This window comes from Dendrobates tinctorius, unplaced genomic scaffold (genome assembly GCF_039654945.1).
Source record: "Dendrobates tinctorius isolate UK_male_01 unplaced genomic scaffold, ASM3965494v1 ptg000162l, whole genome shotgun sequence".
NCBI lineage: Eukaryota > Metazoa > Chordata > Amphibia > Anura > Dendrobatidae > Dendrobates > Dendrobates tinctorius.
This window is the reverse complement of record NW_027361829.1, coordinates 27,006,627-27,031,038: the sequence shown is the minus strand read 5'-3', so window position 1 is coordinate 27,031,038 and position 24,412 is coordinate 27,006,627.

Genomic DNA, 24,412 nt, shown 5'->3' with positions numbered 1-24,412 from the left:
TATGCCCTATGTGTGCTGTGCCCATTAATATGTCCTGTACCAGGACTGGACCAATGGAAGGTCAGAGCCCGAAATGTGTCCTGTCCCTCATTATTTTGGATGTCCGATTATGTGGCCTGTGCATCCTCCTTTACAGTTTGAGTTTGCCTTATGTTTTGTCCTGGGCCTCGCATCTCGTTACGGATATTACTCTATAGATCATCTGGGGTCCCCAACCTGTGGCTCGCGGTCCCGAGAATTGTTACTCGTGACTGCCAGCTTGGTGCATTAGGTCCAGGTCTAACAAACAGGTATGAAGAGCGCATTTCAAAATGGTGAATTTTGTGAGTAGCCCTGCACAGAAGTGCATATCTGGATGCACATATGCTGTTCTTAGGGGTTTAGAGATGTTTTTGGTATGGTATGCTGGAGGATGGTACTACCTGTTAGAGGAGTTTCCTGAAGTCCTTTATGGGAGAATACTGAATTGGAGTATTGTGGGAACCTCTGGATCTCAGTGTACTGCTTTGGAATGATTTCTGTGGAAAAGCTTTGGTTATCACTATACCTGTAATGGGGGCTTTGGTTGACACTACTTTGAAGGGGGTGGGAGCTGGATGTGGCTCACGACCCTCTCTCAGTGCTGAATGTGGCTCTCAAGGTCAGAAAGGTTGGGGACCACTGCTATGTATGTTAGCTGTAGTCCTATGAAACACCCCAGATAACAGGGCTGTGCCTCATTTACACCTCATGAAGTTTACTGCACCGCGGCTGATATACTGTGATCGTGTCACACGTCTGCTACCTAAACGCTGACAACTTCTCTGTACATCGCCTTGTATATTCCTACGTCTTCACCCCCCCGGGTGGGGTTCGGCCAGTTCTCCCCGGTTTGATGGAACCATTCTAAAAGCAGCTGGTTCCCCGAACCGGGGAGATCCATAGCCGCCATCCGTTCAGTGACTACTATCTCATTTCATGCTGTCCGCAGTGTTTTTTGTCTGCTGCTCCTGTCATTGATTCACCTGTGCCAGGAGTCTGGCCAGCCAGGAGGGTACGTTGCCGGGGAGCTGCCTGTGCCCCAATGTCCTGCTCTGTGCTGTGCCATGTACTTTGGGGTCGCTGTGCGCGCTGCTGCTGGGGGCGCTGTGTGCGTGCACCCTGGACTATGCCAGCTGCCAAGCGGGACTCGGGCCCCCAAATTTCACCCGAGCCAGGAGTCGACCCCCACACGGATGAGCCCCCAAACACACACTGCTAGCTGCACTGCTATTGTTGCTGCTTCCACAGTGGCCACATGATGGTCGCTGTTATTACTGCAAGGTGGGAGCTCCTGGCTGGCCAGACTCCTGCCCCAGGTGTATCAATGGCAGGAGCAGCAGACAAAAAACAATGTGGCCAACATGAGAAGAGAGAGTAGTCCCTGAACTGGATTGCGGCTCTGGATCTTCCCAGTTCGGGGAACCGGCTGCTTTTCTAACAAGCGGTTCCATCAAACTGGGGAGAACCGGATGACATTGGGAGACGCTAAATCACCAGCAGGAGTGATCTGTAACTTCTCTGCTGGCCAAGATAGGAAAAACAAGCAGGTAGTTAGCATCTAACTGCTCATTAGTAGAGTTGAGCGACTTTTGGTTTTTTAGGGTCGAGTTTCGTTTCGTGAAACCTGACTTTTCCAAAAGTCGGGTCAAGCAAGGTCGTCCGATTATAGGGAAAAGTCGGGGTCGTCCCGAAACACGAAACCCAATGTAAGTCAATGGGGAATAAAAGTCGGCAGTGAGAGGAGGACAGGAAACACACCTACAGTGCCCATTTGAATGCCAAAAGCATCAATTCTTCTTACTTAAGCTTGTCAACCTTAATTAACTTCATAATACAAGTTACGCACTGAAAAATGGGGGTTATTTGGCTAAAGTTGTGGGGGGGGAGGGCTGGCTCCAGGTTTTCATGTGCCCTGAGCGAAAGAGCGCCCCTTTAACACATACCACAACTCATCATGCTCCGATACGGCAGAGAAATAGCGGTATAGTACAATGAAAAATACCTCACTTTTTACATCTCATGACGAGGCCCATCTATTTCTCCATACAGAATCATTGGTCCCATATAATGTTTGAAACAGTATATGATGAGCTCCACATAATGCTACAGTATATGTTGGTCCCCATGGATGAAGCCCCACTGTCTTATGGGCCCAAATAATGCTCCAAACATAATGGGCCCCATTTCTAATGCTCTAGTGTATAATGGGCCCTGTAAATGCTGCTCCAGTGTCTGATGTCCACCTTTGGAATGTTCCAGTGTATGGTGGGCCCCATCTATCATTCTCCAGAGTATAGTGCTCCCCAAAAATTGCTGTCCCAACATTGAAAACAATCAAATAAGTCTCCTCGCTAGGGAATCCCTGTACTAGTCTAGACTCCTCGTCGTCCCCATCTTCCATCTCACTGCACAGTATTTCAACTTTGCAAGTGCTGTGATCCTGGGCAAGCAGGGGGGGCCCACTCGTTGGCGACGGCACTGGCACAGGGCCCCTGATAGTACGGTGGTGTGTCTGATGGAGGGTGGGCCAAACCTGCACTTTCATCTGCAGCTTCCTCTTTGTCACCGTGTAAGATGGAACTATATATGGGAGGGTAACCTGAGTTTCATCAGGGTCAGATTCAGGCCGGGTAGCGTGCGAGGGGAATGTAGTGGTCTGGGTCAATGTACCAGCAGATTCATCGAGCAGTGGCTGGGCATCAGTGCACTTGTGTCGCCCCCAGGAGTACGGTCGCCACAGTGGCATTACCTTCTTCCTAGGGAGTGTGATGTCATGCTTGGGAGCAACGAAGGATCTCTCTAGCAGGTTAACTGATTGGGCGGCGTTATTCCCACGAGTCATGACCCTCCAAACAGCGTTCATGAAGGCAAAGTGTTTGTTTTACGTGGGCAGTATGGTTGCAAAGCTGAACCTTAGAGGAATGTCCAGAAGGGCACCACCAGGAGTGGAGCCTACGGTTAAATTCGACTCCACCTGGGAAACCTCAACCATGCCAGCTACAGAACAGATGCACACATTGCAAGCTTAATTCCGTTAACGAACGAGACTCCATCATGCCCCGCGGTCTGAGTCCGGCTTACTAGAGTGACACGTGAGGCTCTGGCACATGAGATTGGCCAATAACTAGTGTGTCATGCCCTTACATGTCCGTGGCTGCATGTGCGCTACACTGAAAAGGCCAGCGTTTGTCGCTTACAGGTGCAGATAACCCGCTGAACAACGTTAGTGATGGGGATCACTGATTACAATTATTACCCGCGAACAATGATTTCCCAGTAAGTGCAGGTCAACCGCAGTTCCGGAATTAGGCCTAACCGTCATTCCTGAAAAAATGAAAAACTTACGTGTGCAAACCACAGGTGCTGTAGCTTGCTTAACAGCTCGCCAGCCGTTCTCACGCCCAGTATGGATTACACGTGATTGCACAAAGGTGAGAAAGGGTACCGTATCCCCAGATAACATGTATGGATAGCGTACACATTCAAAATATATGTCTATACATCAGGAGGCAGGCTCAGACGGTGTCAGGCCCAGTATGGATTGCACGTGATTGCACAAAGGTTAGAAAGGGTACCGTATCCCCGGATAACATGTATGGATAGCGTACACATTCAAAATATATGTCTATACATCAGGAGGCAGGCTCAGATGGTGTCAGGCACAGTATGGATTGCACGTGATTGCACAAAGGTTAGAAAGGGTACCGTATCCCTGGATAACATGTATGGATAGCGTACGCATTCAAAATATATGTCTCAGGAGGCAGGCTCAGACGGTGTTAGGCCCAGTATGGATTGCACGTGATTGCACAAAGGTTAGAAAGGGTACCGTATCCCTGGATAACATGTATGGATAGCCTACACATTCAAAATATATGTCTCAGGAGGCAGGCTCAGACGGTGTTAGGCCCAGTATGGATTGCACGTGATTGCACAAAGGTTAGAAAGGGTACCGTATCCCTGGATAACATGTATGGATAGCGTACACATTCAAAATATATGTCTCAGGAGGCAGGCTCAGACGGTGTTAGGCCCAGTATGGATTGCACGTGATTGCACAAAGGTTAGAAAGGGTACCGTATCCCTGGATAACATGTATGGATAGCGTACACATTCAAAATATATGTCCCAGGAGGCAGGCTCAGACGGTGTTAGGCCCAATATGGATTGCACGTGATTGCACAAAGGTTAGAAAGGGTACCGTATCCCCAGATAACATGTATGGATAGCGTACACATTCAAAATATATGTCTATACATCAGGAGGCAGGCTCAGACGGTGTCAGGCCCAGTATGGATTGCACGTGATTGCACAAAGGTAAGAAAGGGTACCGTGTCCCCGGATAACATGTATGGATAGCATACACATTCAAAATATATGTCTCAGGAGGCAGGCTCAGACGGTGTTAGGCCCAGTATGGATTGCACGTGATTGCACAAAGGTTAGAAAGGGTACCGTTTCCCCGGATAACATGTATGGATAGCGTACACATTCAAAATATATGTCTCAGGAGGCAGGCTCAGATGGTGTTAGGCCCAGTATGGATTGCACATGATTGCACAAAGGTTAGAAAGGTACCGTATCCCCGGATAACATGTATGGATAGCGTACATATTCAAAATATATAACTATACATCAGGAGGCAGGCTCAGACGGTGTTAGGCCCAGTATGGATTGCATGTGATTGCACAAAGGTTAGAAAGGGTACCATATCCCTGGATAACATGTATGGATAGCGTACACATTCAAAATATATGTCTCAGGAGGCAGGCTCAGACGGTGTCAGGCCCAGTATGGATTGCACGTGATTACACAAAGGTTAGAAAGGGTACTGTACCCACGGATAACATGTATGGATAGCGTACACATTCAAAATATATGTCTATACATCAGGAGGCAGGCTCAGACGGTGTCAGGCCCAGTATGGATTGCACGTGATTGCACAAAGGTTAGAAAGGGTACCGTATCCCCAGATAACATGTATGGATAGCGTACACATTCAAAATATATGTCTCAGGAGGCAGGCTCAGATGGTGTCAGGCCCAGTATGGATTGCACGTGATTGCACAAAGGTTAGAAAGGGTACCATATCCCCAGATAACATGTATGGATAGCGTACACATTCAAAATATATGTCTCAGGAGGCAGGCTCAGACGGTGTTAGGCCCAGTATGGATTGCACGTGATTGCACAAAGGTTAGAAAGGGTACCATATCCCCAGATAACATGTATGGATAGCGTACACATTCAAAATATATGTCTCAGGAGGCAGGCTCAGACGGTGTTAGGCCCAGTATGGATTGCACGTGATTGCACAAAGGTTAGAAAGGGTACCGTTTCCCCGGATAACATGTATGGATAGCGTACACATTCAAAATATATGTCTATACATCAGGAGGCAGGCTCAGACGGTGTCAGGCACAGTATGGATTTGACGGCCCAGATTACACAGCGGAGGAGCAGGGAGAGGTAAAGATTGCAAATGCTGGGGCCCTGCCCAAGCAAGGGGGGCCCACTCGTGGGCGTCGGTACTGGCACTGGGCCCCTCATAGTACAGCGGTGTGTCTGACGGCGGGTGTGCACCACCACCGTCAGAGACACTTGATTGCACTATGAGGGACCCTGTGCTAGTGCCCGCGCCCAAGAGTCGGCCTACCCACCTGTCCAGGGCAACGGCACTCGCACGGTGTCGTGCGCTAGGTGGTGACCCCGGCCATGGGGGGGGAGGCAGCACAGTTAGGGAGTTTTAGAAAGTGGCATATGTTGATGTTGGACATTCAGCTGATGCAAAAGGCGAAATAGGTGAAGTCCCAGGAAGAGGTGGACCAAAGCAAGTCATTTTTCTGTCACCTTATGTGTCATCAGGGGAAGGTGGGACAAAATCCTTGGAAACCCATGCATGGTTCATTTTAATGAAGGTTAGATCATCCACATTTTGGGTTGACAGACGGGTCCTTTTTTCTGTCAGGATTGATCCAGCTACACTGAAGACTCTTTCCGATAGCACACTTGCAGCTGGGCAAGCGAGCTCCTGTAAGGCATATTGGGCCAATTCAGGCCAGGTGTCCAGTTTAGCGGCCCAATAGTCAAAGGGGAATGATCTGTGTGGGAGAACATCGATATGGGAGGAAAAGTAGTTTGTAACCATAGTTGACAACTGCTGTCTCCTGTCACTTTCCATCGATGCAGTATTACCAGTTGTGCGAGCGGTATTTGAAAAATCAGTCCACAACATTGTCATGAAACCCCTGTCTCCAATGCCTCTTCTGCTGTGGGCACCACAAACACCTCTGCCAAGCTGCCCCCGGCCCGTACGGCTCGTGTGAGAACCATCACCGCTGCTGTGTGCTGGGAATGCCTCAAGCAACCGATTTACCAGAGTTGCTTGTTTATTAGCCAATATTAGGTCAAGGTTCTCCTGTGGCATGATGTTTTGTAATTTGCCTTTATAGCGTGGATCCAGGATGCTGGCCAACCAGTAGTCGTCATCGTTCATCATTTTGGCAATGCGGGGGTCCCTTTTTAGGATCTGCAAGGCATAATCTGACATGTGGGCCAATGTTCCCGGTGTCAATGATGCACTGCGAGTGCTGGGTGGAGGAGCACTTTCTGGCAAATCCACATCCCTCCAGTCACGCACAAACCCTGTACCAGACCTTGCCACGCCAACATTTTCACTTGCCCCACGAGATGCATCCTCCTCCCCTAAGTAATCATCCCCATCATCATCCTCCTCCTCCTCTTCTTCCTCCACCTCGTCCAGGAGCGGTCCCTGAGCAGACAATGGCTGAATGTCATCAAGGATTCTCTCCTCCTCTTCCTCCTCATCAACATTGGCTGCAGACGCCTACTCCTTAAGGTGCGTCAAAGTTTGCATGAGCAGACGCATAAGTGGGATGCTCATGCTTAGGATGGCGTCGTCTGCGCTTACCAGCCGTGTGCATTCCTCAAAACACTGAAGGACTTTACAGAGGTCTTTCAGCTTCGACCACTGCACACCTGTCAACTCCATGTCTGCTCTCAAAGTGCCTGGCCGTGTATCCTCCCACAAATGCATTATGGCCTGCCTCTGCTCGCACAGCCGCTCCACCATGTGCAGGGTGGAGTTCCACCTTGTTGCAATGTCGATAATGAGGCGGTGGTTGGGAAGGTGGAGCAATCGCTGCAGCTTCTGCATACGAACGGATTGTACAGGCGACCGGCGGATGTGCGCGCACAGTCTTCGCACCTTCTAGAGCAGGGCTGTTAACTCCGGATAATTTTTGAGGAAGCACTGCACCACCAGGTTCAAGGTGTGAGCCAAGCAAGGTATGTGGCTGAGTTTTGAAAGGGCTATGGCTGCCACAAAATTACGGCCGTTATCACTAACTACCTTGCCTGCCTCAAGATGTACACTGCCCAGCCATGACTCAGTTTGTCGCTTCAAGTACTCGGCCAGCACCTCGGCGGTGTGTCTGTTGCCCAAACACAACATCTGCAACACAGCCTGCTGACGCTTTCCACTAGCTGCTCGATAGGGGGACACATCGTGTGCAACAGTGGCAGCTGCAGATGGAGTGCTCGTACGACTGCGCTCTGTGGATGAGCTTTCGCTTCTGGAGGAGGAGGAGGAGGAGGAGGGTCGAACGCCTACAGCCAACTGTTTCCTATACCGTGGGCTAGGCAGCACTGTCCCACCACCGCTGTCCCCTGTGGACCCTGCATCCACCACATTAACCCAGTGCGCAGTGATGGACACGTAACGGCCCTGGCCATGCCGACTGGACCATGGATCAGTTGTGAGGTGCACCTTTCCGCTCACTGACTGCTTGAGTGCATGGACAATGCGGTCTTTCACATGATGGTGGAGGGCTGGGATGGCTTTGCGAGAGAAGAAGTGGCGACTGGGTAGGTCATAGCATGGTACTGCATAGGCCATGAGTTCGCGGAAAGCTGTGCTTTCCACCAACCGAAAGGGCATCATCTCAAACGAGATTAGTTTGGCAATGTGGGCGTTCAAACCCAGTGTACGCGGATGAGAGACTGAGTACTTTCTTGACCTACTCATAGTGTCTGGGAGGGTGAGCTGGACTTGAGAGCTGCATATGGTGGAAGTAGCGGTGGACAGGGCGGACTGAGAGAGGGTTGATGATGGTGATGGAGTTGGTGTTCTTTCTGATGGCCTAGAATCAGTCTTTCGTTGATATAACAGTGGGATTCCCTGACTGCTGTGGCCTTGCAACGACACCTCAACATTTGCTGCTGTGCTAACCGGTGGGCTTACAGTGGGGGAAACAATGTAGCGTTGCTGACTACCTTCGTTGTGATCAGTTGCACATGTGGCACTTGAGGTTTGGTGTTGTGTCCACGCTTGCAAGTGCATGCTGGTTAAATGTCTAAGCATGCAACTGGTATTCAAATTTTTCAGATTTTTCCCTCGGCTAAAGGTCTTTGCGCACTTCTTACAGATAACCTTGGCCTGATCATGAGGATTTTGATCAAAAAACTGCCACACTGCACTCTTCCTACTTTGGCAGACATTTTGCGGCCTAGCACGCTGTGATCTTTTGACCCTCTGGACAAGCTGTCCAGCAACTCTTTTGATGTTTGGAACCTGTCTTTGGAGTGCTCCGGGCCTGCCAGATAACAGCTGTTGCGATGTCGATGTCTGCTGTGGATGCTCCTCATCTGAGCTATTGGAAGCAGCACCCTCTTCCCCCAATGGATGCCAATCTGGGTCAACAACTGGGTCATCCATCAACTCCTCTTCTATGTCATGTGCACCTTCCTCTGTGTCACCGTGTATGGTGGTATAGTGTGCGGGAAGGGGCACCTGAGTCTCATCAGGGTCAGAATCTGTCTCTGTACACTGCGAGGACAATGTAGTGCTCTGAGTGAATGTACCAGCAGAATCATCCATCAGCGGCTGTGCATCAGTGCACTCCATGTCAGATTCATCTTGGCCTGGGTAATTCACCATTTCACTTGATAATCCAGGCATGGTATGTGAAAACAGCTCCATGGAGTAATCAGTAGTATGGCCTGCGTCATCCTTCAATCTTGGTTGGGGTGAAGGACACAAGGAAAGATGTGGTTCATGAACATGAGCCTCCAATGACGACTCAGTGCTTTTACTTTTTACAACTGAAGTAGAGGAGGCGATAGAGCTGGAGGCTGAGTCAGCAATGTAAGACAAAACTTTTTCCTGATGATCTGGCTTTAAAAGCGGTTTGCCAACTCCTAGAAAACTAAGCGTTCGAGGCCTTATGTAGCCAGACGATGACACAGGCTCAGCACCTGCTGCATTCGGTCCTATTTTGCTCTTGCCACTACCATCAGATCCACCACCAACACCATCATTACCAGCTGCCAACCCCCGCCCAATTCCACGGCCTCTTCCACCAGCCTTCCTCATTTTTGGTAGAAATGTAGACAAAATCCAACAAACTATATAGTAATGTAAAACAAGGTACAAGGTGTCTATAGGACAGGGTAGATTTTGAATTTCTGCAGACACTTGTGGACACTGGACACTTTTGGATTGTGTGAGGCCCACTGATATCTGAGCGCTATGTGACAGGCTCGATGGCACAGCTGTGACCAAAGTGACTAGAAGATAAGGGAGATTTTGAATCTCTGCACACACTTTTGAACACTGGACACTTTTGGATTGTGTGAGGCCCAATGAATATCTGAGCGCTATGTGACAGGCTCGATGGCACAGCTGTGACCAAAGTGACTAGAGGATAAGGGAGATTTTGAATCTCTGCACACACTTTTGGACACTGGACACTTTTGGATTGTGTGAGGCCCAATGAATATCTGAGCGCTATGTGACAGGCTCGATGGCACAGCTGTGACCAAAGTGACTAGAGGATAAGGGAGATTTTGAATCTCTGCACACACTTTTGGACACTGGACACTTTTGGATTGTGTGAGGCCCAATGAATATCTGAGTGCTATGTGACAGGCTCGATGGCACAGCTGTGACCAAAGTGACTAGAGGATAAGGGAGATTTTGAATCTCTGCACACACTTTTGGACACTGGACACTTTTGGATTGTGTGAGGCCCAATGAATATCTGAGCGCTATGTGACAGGCTCGATGGCACAGCAGTGACCAAAGTGACTAGAGGATAAGGGAGATTTTGAATCTCTGCACACACTTTTGGACACTGGACACTTTTGGATTGTGTGAGGCCCAATGAATATCTGAGCGCTATGTGACAGGTTCGATGGCACAGCTGTGACCAAAGTGACTAGAGGATAAGGGAGATTTTGAATCTCTGCACACACTTTTGGACACTGGACACTTTTGGATTGGTGTGAGGCCCACTGATATCTGAGCGCTATGTCACAGGCTCGATGGCACAGCTGTGACCAAAGTGACTAGAGGATAAGGGAGATTTTGAATCTCCTCACACACTTTTGGACACTGGACACTTTTGGATTGTGTGAGGCCCACTGATATCTGAGCGCTATGTCACAGGCTCGATGGCACAGCTGTGACCAAAGTGACTAGAGGATAAGGGAGATTTTGAATCTCTGCACACACTTTTAGACACTGGACACTTTTGGATTGTGTGAGGCCCAATGAATATCTGAGCGCTATGTGACAGGCTCGATGGCACAGCTGTGACCAAAGTGACTAGAGGATAAGGGAGATTTTGAATCTCTGCACACACTTTTGGACACTGGACACTTTTGGATTGTGTGAGGCCCAGTGAATATCTGAGCGCTATGTGACAGGCTCGATGGCACAGCTGTGACCAAAGTGACTAGAGGATAAGGGAGATTTTGAATCTCTGCACACACTTTTGGACACTGGACACTTTTGGATTGTGTGAGGCCCAATGAATATCTGAGTGCTATGTGACAGGCTCGATGGCACAGCTGTGACCAAAGTGACTAGAGGATAAGGGAGATTTTGAATCTCTGCACACACTTTTGGACACTGGACACTTTTGGATTGTGTGAGGCCCACTGATATCTGAGCACTATGTGACAGGCTCGATGGCACAGCTGTGACCAAAGTGACTAGAGGATAAGGGAGATTTTGAATCTCTGCACACACTTTTAGACACTGGACACTTTTGGATTGTGTGAGGCCCAATGAATATCTGAGTGCTATGTGACAGGCTCGATGGCACAGCTGTGACCAAAGTGACTAGAGGATAAGGGAGATTTTGAATCTCTGCACACACTTTTAGACACTGGACACTTTTGGATTGTGTGAGGCCCAATGAATATCTGAGCGCTATGTGACAGGCTCGATGGCACAGCTGTGAACAAAGTGACTAGAGGATAAGGGAGATTTTGAATCTCTGCACACACTTTTGGACACTGGACACTTTTGGATTGTGTGAGGCCCACTGATATCTGAGCGCTATGTGACAGGCTCGATGGCACAGCTGTGACCAAAGTGACTAGAGGATAAGGGAGATTTTGAATCTCTGCACACACTTTTGGACACTGGACACTTTTGGATTGTGTGAGGCCCAATGAATATCTGAGCGCTATGTGACAGGCTCGATGGCACAGCTGTGACAAAAGTGACTAGAGGATAAGGGAGATTGGATTGCTTTTAAAAAAGCAGTTTGCGGAGCAGTGGGTAAACAGCAATGCCAGCCTGTCAGGAAGCCTTAAAAGGCAGCCCAACAACCAACACCACTGATACACCACAATATAGCCTCCCCTTGCACTGCACACACAGTGACTGGTGTGTTGTGCAGGCCAAATTGCTAGCAGCAGAAGCAGTTTTTTTTTCTTCTCAGCAGGACAAAAAAAAAAAATTGGGATTGCTTTTAAAAAAGCAGTTTGCGGAGCAGTGGGTAAACAGCAATGCAGGAATGTCAGGAAGCCTTAGAAGGCAGCCCAACAACCAACACCACTGATACACCACTATATAGCCTCCCCTTGCACTGCACACACAGTGACTGGTGTGTTGTGCAGGCCAAATCGCTAGCAGCAGAAGCAGTTTTTTTGTCTTCTTCCCTGCCTAACGCTCTCCCTACAGAATCAGCAGCAACCTCTCCCTATACTGAGATCGGCAGAAGTAACATGGCGGTCGGCGTGCACGCCCTTTTATACCCCCTGTGACGTCCACCAAAGCAAGCCAATCACTTGTATGCCCTTCTGAAAGATGGTGGTGACCTCTGCCTATGTCATCACGTTGCCCACCGTGTCCGTGGATCCTGATTGGCTGAAAAAGAGCGCAAAACAAACTTTTGAAACGCGACTTTGGCGCGTAAGTCGCCGACCTCGTGGCCGACCTCATCCTAGGGTCGGGTTTCGTTTCATGAAACCCGACTTTGCCAAAAGTCGGCGACTTTTGAATTTTTTCGACCCGTTCAACTCTACTCATTAGTATTCGGGCACATTGTCAAATAAAAAAAGTACAAAACAACCCCGTTACGTGCATCTTCCCACCTACTTGTCTTCTATCTATCTCTACCATTCTCTGGCGCTATGCAACCAAAGCTGCTGATCAGACAGAGGTGGAAACATATGGAAAACAAGCAGGTGGGAAGGTGTATTTAAATGATTGGCTCTGCTGTGAGGCTATTTGTTGACGATGCAGATTTACTCTATGTGCCCACGTGTGCGTTTTTAAATGCTCAGGAAACTGATCCCCTTCCCAGAAAACACGTGTCTTTTTTCTGCGCGTTTCTTGCGCGTTTTTGGCAAAAAAACAGCGCGTTTTTGATGCATTTTTTGACGCGCGTTTTCTGGGAACATTGGGGAAGGCTAAAAGCGCTCAGCAATGCGGAAATTAATGAGCATGCTGAGTTTTTAGCCGGTAAGCGATTCCTGAGCGGTTAAAAGCGCATGCATTGGCACAAAAAGCCAAAAACGCATGCAAATTAATTTGAAGCTTCTTTTAAGCGCATCTGCAGCGTTTGAGCCGGCACAAATGCTGCGGAAACGCTTAAAAAAATGCAGCGTGGGCACACAGCCTCAATGTGTGGCACCATTAGTAAAAAATGTAAAAAAATATTTTTTTATATATATATTCACAGTTGCAAAAGGACCTATATGTACAGTATATCTGAATGTGGATCCATAGGTAGATTATTGTTGGCTGGTTTTTAAAAAGTCGACTTTGAAACTTTGAATAGTCATGTGTACTTGCATATGTCTTTCAGGCAATATACCCATTTCTAAGGACCACACTCCTATCTGCGTCAACACTGTTGTTGTCATACAAGAGGTGCCGCCAGCAAATATTCAGCAGGTACAAACCTCGCCTAAAAGACTGCTGACAGTGTGATCATTTTTTTTTTTTTTTTAATTAGACTTGTGACCTTTCCAACCCTTTCAGCTACATGATTTTCATAGCTGTACCTGTGCATTAAAGTGTCTATGGTGTACTTACACCTTCTTATTTGTTTTTAACAGCATTTGATGACGTTGGCTACAGTGACAAGACAGTCTCTTTAGTGAATGCAACTCAAGGTTTGACCAAGCCATTTATGTAAAAGAAAATGAAGAGACAATCTACAATTTTGAACTTTTTTAATCTGGGAAGCAAGAAACAGAAAGCAAACGAATTGGACATTTGTGTCTTAGATATTAATAGCAATGTAGTCAATCTGGTTGTACCTGACAGTGGCGCAGAGGTTGTACCTGACAGTGGCGCAGTCTGGGTTGTACCTGACAGTGGCGCAGAGGTTGTACCTGACAGTGGCGCAGAGGTTGTACCTGACAGTGGCGCAGAGGTTGTACCTGACAGTGGCGCAGAGGTTGTACCTGACAGTGGCGCAGTCTGGGTTGTACCTGACAGTGGCGCAGAGGTTGTACCTGACAGTGGGGCAGAGGTTGTACCTGACAGTGGCGCAGAGGTTGTACCTGAAACTTTACTTCCTGACCCACTGTCGTGTACAGCTGTTGCAGAGCAGGGCACAAGCAGTTATACTTTAATGTCATATTGGTCCAAAAAGCAAGTGGACTATTTTTTGAATTTGTACCCATGGCTTAAAGTAGAAAATAATAAATTGGGTTGTAATGTGTGCTCTACAGTAGGAAGAACACTAGGAGTGCCAAATTCAAAATCTTGTCACCTTTCTGAGGAATGGAAGAACTTTTTAGTGAAACCATCTGGTACCCTTAAATACCTTCAGCAAGCTTCTCTTCGCAAAAAAATAAGAGCGCATGCAATGTCTCGATCTCACGATACAGCTGAGAACATTTTTACAGCCTCAAAGGGTAGTACACTGACAAAGGCTTTTGACAGGGTTAATGAAAAAGCATTGGCTTCAACAATACATGTTTTTAATATTGTGTATAGTCTAGCTTTACGAAATCGGCCTTTGGTGGACATAGAGGCAGAAATTGAACTGAATGAAACAAATGGCGTTTATCTGGGAGTAGGTCTTCATTCAAGGAAAACTGCCATGACAATCATTCAACATATATCCTCAGAAATTAGAAAAAATTTGTTTTCTAAAATTGTTAGTTGTAAAGCTAAGTTGTGTCTTATAATTGATGAATCATCCACTGTATCTCAGAAGAGTGTTCTGGTTATCTATGTACGTTGTAATCTACCCACTTGTCCAGACCCTGTCAATGTCTTTGTTGATCTGAAGGAGCTTGAGTCTACTACCGCTGAGGCCATAACCAATGCTCTCTTTTTATGCTTGTGTGAAAATGGTTTTAACAAAGAGTATTTAAGGGAAAATTTGATAGGATTTTGTTCTGATGGAGCTAGTGCCATGCTGGGTTGCAAGTCTGGGGTGACTGCCAGAGTTGTAAAAGAATATCCCAATATTGTCATATGGCACTGTTTAAGCCACAGAGTTCAACTTGCTCTTGATGATGCAATCAGTTCCATATCTCAAGTGAATCACTTTAAAATTTTCCTTGAGAAAATATATAATATTTACCATGTATCCAACAAAAATCAGTTAGAACTTCATAAAATAGCAGCAGATCTAGAGGTAGAAATAGTAAAGATTGGTAGAATTCTGGGTCCTCGGTGGGTAGCTAGTAGTGCTCGTGCTGCAAAAGCTGTGTGGAGAGCGTATCCAGCTCTGTATAAGCACTTTTCAAATGACAAATCTTTCTTGGGGCTAAAAAAAAAAAATGGAAAATTTGTGTTTCTTAAAAGATTTGGCTTTAATGATAGAAATTCTGGAGGAGCTTTCTCTTCTATCCCTTGCTTTACAACAACGGGAGATTTCTCTTGTAAGGGCTGACCATCTACTTTGTAGATGCATTAGGGCACTTAGAAACTTGAAGGAACGTCCAGGCCACCATGAGACACAGGTTGCTACAATGATTAATGCAGAGCCATTTAAAGATATTCCCTTTAAAGTGATTGAAAAAAATACTGGGCTTCCACGATCACAATTAATCCAAAGTGTCATTGACAATATGAAAAGTAGGTTGCTTTCCACTGCTAATACAAGACAGATGGACAGTGCTACACGTGAACAAAATGTAAACCACTACAAATATTTATTGTCCCTCTTCTCGTTATTGGAACCAAGTTCATGGCCATCTGAGCTCATACTATCTCCATGGCCTGAAGGAGAAGTCAAATTACAAAATTTAAGTGACATCATCAAATTCCCCATCATAGTGAATGATTTTCGTGACTACATAGACAACCGATGTCTTCCAACTAGTAGCCTTCCACCCTCCATTCATGAAGCAAAGAAAATTATTTGTGTAATAGCAGTCAGTAGCGCTGAAGCCGAAAGAGGATTCAGCATCATGAATAATATTGCTACACAGGAAAGAAGCAGCCTTACTGTTTCTAATATTTCACACCTTATGACGATCAAAATTCTTGGCAAACCTCTTTCTGACTGGGGTGCAGAAAAATATGTGAAGTCTTGGTTAAGGAAAAGTCATCACACTGCCACAGACCATAGAGTGAAAAAAAAAAATCCACAACATTATGATGAAAACTCTGTTGCCATTTGGTCTCTGTTTTAAATGGAATCTGTCACCCCATTTTTCGCTTATCAGCTGCTGGCACCGCCATCAGGGGCTTATCCACAGCATTCTGTAATACATTCTGTAATGCTGTAGATAAGTCCCCGATGTAACCTGAAAGAGAAGGAAAATAAGTTATATTATACTCACCCAGGGGCGGTCTAGGTCCCGTTTTGTACCGATTGGGTATTGCAGTTCGGTATGGCGCCTCCCATCTTCTAACGGTGATGTCCTCTTTGCTTCCTGTCGCAGCTCCTGCGCAGGTGTACTTACTCTACCCTGTTGAGGGCAGAGCAGAGTCCTGCAGTGCGCAGGTGCCAGGAGAGGTCTAGCGCTTGCGCACTGCAGGACTCTGCTCTGCCCTCAAAAAGGCAGACCAGTACGCCTCCACAGGAGCTGCGACGGGAAGCAAAGAAGAGGACGTCACCGTTAGAAGATGGGAGGCGCCGGACTGGACCGCGACACCCTCCAGACCAAAACCGGACCTAGACCGCCCCTGGGTGAGTATAATATAACTTATTTTCTTTCTCTTTCAGGTTACATCGGGGGGCTTATCTACAGCATTACAGAATGCATTACAGAATGCTGTACACTGTGTTCCAAATTATTATGCAAAAAATATTTCCTCATATTTTCTCTAAATTACCTATATCAGCTTACTATAAAATGAAATCAAACAGTTTTCAAGTCAAAACTTTCTTCTCGGTGATGTTACATTTGCACATAGGACCCCTTGTTGGAAAGAAGCTTCTGAACTCTCTCGTCCATTGAATTTGTCAGTTTTTGGATGGTTTGTGCTTCAGTTGTTTTGCATGTGGACAGAATACCCTCCCAGAGTTGTTGCTTAGATGTGAACTGCCTCCTGCCATCATAGACACTCCTTTTGATGATGCTCCAGAGGTTCTCAATGGGGTTGAGGTCAGGGGAAGATGGTGGCCACACCATAAGTTTGTCCTCTTTTCTGCCCATAGCAGCCAGAGAGGCAGGTGTGTTATTTGCAGCATGAGACGGTGCATTATCAGGCATGAAAATGATCTTGCTGCGGAAAGCACGGTTCTTCCTCTTGAACCATGGCAGGAAGTGCTGTTTTAGAAACTCCACATAGATTATGGAGTTCATCTTTAGCCCTTCAGGGATCCTAAAGGGGCCGACAATCTCTCTCCCCATGATTCCAGCCCAAAACATTACTCCACCTCCTCCTTGTTGGCGCCTTAGCCGTGTTTTCATGGGGTGTCCATCAACCAGCCATCCTCCACTCCATCCATCTGGACCATCGAGCGTTGCACGGCACTCATCAGTCTTCATGTCTCGTTTGGCCCACAGGAGCCGTTTCTGCTTGTGTGCAGTGGATAGAGGTGGTCGGCAGGATGGCTTACGCACAGCTGCAAACCTCTGAAGGACCCTGCATCTTGTTGTTCGGGGGACGTTGGAGGCACCAGCAGCTTCAAAAACTTGTCTGCTGCTATGACAAGGCATTTTTGCAGCTGCTCTTTTAACCTGACGCAATTGCCTGTTGGAAAGAGTTCTCAATTTTTCCTTCTCAGCACGCACACGTGTGTGCTGGGAATCGGCTACATACAGTCATATGTTAAAGTTTGGGCACCCCTATTAATGTTAACCTTTTTTCTTTATAACAATTTTGGTTTTTGCAACAGCTATTTCAGTTATATTTCAAGGTATTTGTGACCATTCCTGTTTACAAAACAATTCCAATTCAGTTAAGTTTGATGGTCGCTGAGCATTGACAGCCCGCTTCAAATCATCCCACAGATGTTCAATGATATTCAGGTCTGGGGACTGGGATGGCCGTTCCAGAACATTGCAATTGTTCCTCTGCATGAATGCCTGAGTAGTTTTGGAGCGGTGTTTTGGATCATTGTCTTGCTGAAATATCCATCCCCTGCATAACTTCAACTTCGTCACTGATTCTTGCACATTATTGTCAAGAATCTGCTGATACTGAGTTGAATCCATGCGACCCTCAACTTTAACAAGATTCCCGGTGCCGGCATTGGCCACACAGCCCCAAAGCATGATGGTACCTCCACCAAATTTTACTGTGGATACCAAGTGTTTCTCTTGGAATGCTGTGTTTTTTAGCTTCCATGCATAACACCTTTTTGTATGACCAAACAACTCAATCTTTGTTTCATCAGTCCACAGGACCTTCTTCCAAAATGTAACTGGCTTGTCCAAATGTGCTTTTGCATACCTCAGGCGACTCTGTTTGTGGCGTACTTGCAGAAACGGCTTCTTTCGCATCACTCTCCCATACAGCTTCTCCTTGTGCAAAGTGCGCTGTATTGTTGACCGATGCACAGTGACACCATCTGCAGCAAGATAATGCTGCAGGTCTTTGGAGGTGGTCTGTGGATTGTCCTTGACTGTTCTCACCATTCTTCTTCTCTGCCTTTCTGATATTTTTCTTGGCCTGCCACTTCTGGGCTTAGCAAGAACTGTTCCTGTGTTCTTCCATTTCCTTACTATGTTCCTCACAGTGGAAACTGACAGGTTAAATCTCTGAGACAACTTCTTGTATCCTTCCCCTGAAAATCTCTGATGAATAATCTTTGTTATCAGATCATTTGAGAGTTGTTTTGAGAAGCCCATGATGCCACTCTTCATAAGAGAATCAAATAGGAGAACTACTTGCAAGTGGCCACCTTAAATACCTTTTCTCATGATTTGATATACCTGGCTATGACGTTCAAAGCTCAATGAGGTTACAAAACCAATTTAGTGCTTCAGGAAGTCAGTAAAAAGTAGTTAGGAGTGTTCAAATCAAGAAAATGATAAGGGTGCCCATACTTTTGCACCGGTCAAATTTTGTTTAAATGCAGATTGCACATTTTCTGTTAGTACAATAAACCACATTTGAATCCAGAAATATAACTGAGTCCATCAGTTATTAGATATATGAAACTGAAATAGCTGTTGCAAAAACCATAATTGTTATAAAGAAAAAAGGTTAACATTAATAGGGGTGCCCAAACTTTAACATATGACTGTACTTCTTGGTTGTGCGATGATCACGATGAAGTGTCTTGGCAATGTTGATTGTAGTCATGCCTTGACCTAAATACTCCACAATTTGTTGCTTCTCAGCAGCCGACACATCCTTTTTCTTTCCCATTTTGGCAAAAAATGTCGGCTGCTTAATAATGTGGAACAGCCTTCTTAAGTAGTCTTGCCTTTATTTGGACACACCGGCCAAACTAATTTGCACAGGTATCTGCAATCGCTTTCAGTGATATAAATAGCCCTGACACACGTCACCATCAATGAGTTTAAATGACAAACAAAAAAATTCTAACCTTATCACTCCGAAACTCTTTTTGCATAATAATTTGGAACACAGTTTAGATAAGCCCCTGATGGCGGTGCCGACAACTGATAGTCGAAAAAAAGCATGACAGAAGTACAACACTTCAGTTTCTCTGAATGCGTTTTTTTGGCCTGCTAAGGCCTCTTTCACACATCAGGTTTTCGGCGTCAGGCGCGATCCGGCGCTTTTGACTAAAACCGGATCCGGCGAAATGCAATGCCGGATCCGGTTTCCCCCCCATTGACTTGCATTAGAGCCTGATCGAGCCGGATGGCCATGCGTTTCATCCGATTTTCGCCGGATCCGGCGTGTCCGGCTTTTTCATACAATGAAAGCCTATGAGCGCCGCAATGCGCCTGATCCGGTTTCTTTGGTCTGAGCATGCTCAGTAGCTCTGCCCACAGGACATATATAAAAGCAAGACAATGGGACCCTCAGCCACACCCAACATGCCACCCAAGCCAAGAACCAGGAGCAGGAGAAGGCAGCAGACATCTGCAGCAGCAGCACCATCAGCACCACCCCAAATGGAGCAGCATGCTGAACAACGGGAGGGGAGTCCAGCAGCAGATGAGAGATGGTAATTATCAAATCCCCCATTCCTCCAAACTAGGGCTATGGAATATCAAGATATTCATTGGCCCTTTGTTTCTCTTTATTCAACAGCCGCCCAATAGATGCAGCAGCAGCAGCAGCAATGGCAGCAGCAGAAACACCAACCACAGCCATGGAGTCTGGCCATGAGGAAGACAGCACATCTTCTGGGAGCCCTCCCTCGCATCGTCAGCGTTTGACGGTAAGTTTTTATTTCCAAAATCCATCATCTCTGTAATATATGTGTATTCATTGCCTTTTATTTCAAAACAGGAATCACAAGATGAAGAGGAGCTCCCTGAAGAAGAAGGAAGGGGTGGACAGACACTTGGAGTGGGCTCACAATTGGTAAGTTTTTTGCATCAAACGCAGAAACACAACATCACACTACACACAACACATAGAAAACAATGTTCTGCAGACCACACACAGCAAACAAATGCCTACATCCAAAGACATAACATTTTTTGTTTTCTTCTCTAGTCTTCCCAATCTGGTGCTCGGCCAAGAGGTCCTCGCAGTGCCTCCCAGGGTCGTTGGCGACAGCAACGCGGCGGTCACCAGCGTGTAAGTATAAATATTTTTGCTTTGTTTTTTTTGCACTTTTTATTTCATTTCTTTTGTGGAGGCTAATTATGTTATTTTTGTCTTTTTCTTTAACAGCCTTCACAGCGTGCTCCCGACTCTGACGGTGAGGATGGAGGGATTGATGTGGACCGCCTCATCGATCTCGTCAGAGAAAGAGAGCCGCTCTGGAATATGGCTGACCGCCGCCACGCTGACCTGATCGTTACCCGACGACTCTGGGAGGAAATCTGTTCGCTCCTTGTGGACCGCTGGGAGGACCTCGAAGCTCGGACCCAGATTAAAGAGCGTAAGTATATACAGTACCGGTTGCTTGATTTAAACCAGTGTTTCCCGAACTCCAGTCCTCGTGGTCCCCACGGATCATGTGTTCAGGATTTCTATTTACTTTGGAAATCCTGAAAACATGACCCCTGGGGACCATGAGGACTGGAGTTTGGGAAACACTGATGTTGTATACTAACCACTTTGTCCTTTCTCGTTTCAGGGGAGAGAATTGTGAAGCGGTGGCGGTCTGTGAGGGATCGTGTACCTGAATGGTTCAGGGTGCAAGGTCCTGTAAGGTCTGTGTTGGGAGATCCTGGGAGTAGGATCGGATCCCTGGAGCACGTGGTGAGACTTTGGACCTGGAGGCCGGTGTGTTGGGAGATCCTGGGTGTAGGATCGGATCCCTAGATGGCACCTGGTGAAGCCCTGGACCTGGTGGCCTGGGTGTTGGACGAATATTTCCTGAATAGCACCCGGACAGGCCACGTGTGTTCGCGGAGTCTGAAGGCATTGCGTTTGGGGGAGCTACCCTACCCTCTGTGAGAGCCAGAAATCTTGATTGCTTATTTCTGACCAAATACTTATTTTCCACCATAATATGCAAATAAAATGAAAAAAAAACAGACAATGTGATTTTCTGGATTTTTTTTTCTCAGTTTGTCTCCCATAGTTGAGGTCTACCTATGATGTAAATTACAGACGCCTCTCATCTTTTTAAGTGGTGGAACTTGCACTATTGCTGACTGACTAAATACTTTTTTGCCCCACTGTATATTTGTCCATGTTTATTGATACCATATGTTTTTTTTCTATATGATATGGGCATTCACAATATTAACTCTCACAATTTCCACAATCTTTTTCATCTTTTTTAGCATGTGTCATTTTAAAACAAAAATCCCTCTATATACTTATATGGCCGATAGTCCCTTGCAAATAGGTCATCGAGTTTTCTCTGCCCAGGCACTGCAGCCCCTGAGCGCATGTGCGGTCTGCACTTCATCAGTGTTCGGGTGAACAGCCATCAGGAATGTGTGCACACGCGTTGTCGTCCTGACGATGTAGTCTGTGCTCCATGGTGTGAACCAGAACACACTCAGAGTATGAGAGCAGCCGACTGCACATGCGCCGTTATGCGGGCATGTTTTGTACACAGCTGCTTTCCATTAATAGCGCTCACATGAGTCTTTAGGCAGACGCTGATAGGTGAATCCAACCTATTTAACATGTTCACTCCTATCTCAACACACACCTCCTGAAGAAGTTGCCACGAAATGTACATTGGGCTGGCAGGGTTCATCCACACTAACTTACTTGTAATTGTTATTTATTTAACTCTTAGTGCACTTTTGATCAACATTAGGAATAGTTTACATACAGTACTTGATTCTTACTATTGAAGCACACTTCATATAGGAACAATTCAGTATTGTTTTACATTTTGTCTCAAGTGCCCTGCAATATTGCTAGACAGCCTCTGTTGGCATGCAATTCTCTGTACATATCATGTTTTAAATTTTATGAATTGAAATAAAGATGTTATTAAGCTAATATACTCCTTGGGTTGTTTTACCCTTTATTCGTTTGGTCCATTATGGAGACAATAGTAGTATTTTTGTGGCACTTATGCTTGTTAAATTGTTCTAGTGCTTGGTGAATGTTTTTCCCAGCAATATGCGCTCCTGAAGGATGATGATGGAACTTGATATTTAGATTCAAGGATGATATTTATTTTTAATTCAAAATAAAATACAACCGGTTTCGACTGCTAAGAGTTTTCCTCAGGTATAATGTCATTGCTGTTTTGATGCACGTGTGCCAAAAGTAAACCAGTATGCAAACCTTAACTTTTTTTTAATGATATGCCCTTTTAAAAAAAATACAACATAACCATAAAAGGCTATGTTTGTGAAGTAGCTATGCATAGGTACACGCCTGGAAACGAATATGAGTCAATGACTTGCAGTATGGTCATGGGGTGTATTGTTGCACTTACTAAATTGTATAATTAAAACGAATATTCAAAAAGTACTATGTGACCTTTCTTTAACCCCTTTACCCCAAAGGGTGGTTTGCACATTAATGACCGGGCCAGTTTTTACAATTCTGACCACTGTCCCTTTATGAGGGATAACGCTGGAACACTTCCATGGATCCCAGTGATTTTCGTGACATATTGTACTTCATGTAAGTGGTAAAATTTCATTCATATAACTTGCATTTATTTGTGAAAAAAATGAAATTTGGTGAAAATTTCACAATTTTCCAACTTTGAATTTTTATGCCCTTAAATCACAGAGATATACCACACAACAAACTTAATAAGTAACATTTCCCACATGTTTACTTTACATCAGCACAATTTGGGAACCAAATTTATTTTTTGTTAGGAAGTTATAAGGGTTAAAAATTGACCAGCGATTTCTCATTTTTACAACACCATTTTATTTTTAGGGACCACATCACATTTGAAGTCACTTTGAGGGGTCTATATGATAGAAAATGCCCAAAAGTGACACCATTCTAAAAACTGCACCCCTCAAGGTGCTCAATACCACATTCAAGAAGTTTATTACCTCTTCAGGTGCTTCACAGGAATTTTTTGAATGTTTAAAAAAAAATTAACATTTAACTTTTTTCACAAAAAAATTACTTCAGGTTCAATTTCTTTATTTTACCAAGGATAACAGGAGAAATTGGACTGCAAAAGTTATTGTTCAATTTGTCCTGAGTACGCCGATACCTGATATGTGGGGGAGAACCACTGTTTCGGCACATGGCAGAGCTCAGAAGGGAAGGAGCGCCGTTTGACCCTATTTTGGAAACAAGTGACCCTATTTTGGAAACTAGACACCCCAAGTAACTTATCTAGATGTGTGGTGAGCACTTTGAACCCCCAAGTGCTTCACAGAAGTTTATAACGCCCGGACGTGAAAATAAAAAAATCATATTTTTTCCATAAACATTATCTTTTAGTCCCCAATTTTGTTATTTTACCAAGGTTAACAGGAGAAATTGGACCCCAAAAGTTGTTGTCCAATTTGTCCTGGGTACGCTGATACCTCATATGTGGGAGAAAACTACTGTATGGGCACACATTGGGTCTCGGAAGGGAAGCAGTGATGTTTTAGAATGCAGACTTTTATGGAATGGTCTGCGGGTGTCATGTTGCCTTTGGAGAGCCCCTGAAGGCCTAAACTGTGAAAACCCCCCACAAGTGACCCAATTTTTGAAACTAGACACCCCAGGGAACTTATCTAGATGTGTGTTGAGCACTTTGAACCCACAAGTGCTTCACAGAAGTTTATAACGTAGAGCCATAAAAGTAAAGAATCATATTTTTTTCCACAAAAATGATATTTTTGCCCCCAATATTTTATTTTTCCAAGGGTAACATGAGAAATTTGACCCCAAAATTTGTTGTGCAATTTGTCCTGAGTAGGCTGATATCCCATATGTGGGGGTAAACCACTGTTTGGGCGCATGGCAGAGCTTGGAAGGGAAGGAGCATTGTTTGACATTTTGAACGCAGAATTGGCTGGAATTGAGATCAGACGCCATGTTGCATTTGGAGAGCCCCTGATGTGCCCAAACAGTGGAAACCCCCCAATTCTAATTTCAACCCTAACCCCAACACACCCCTAACCCTAATCTCAGCCCTAATCCTAGCCCTAACCCTAAGGATGTGTGCACACGTTGCGG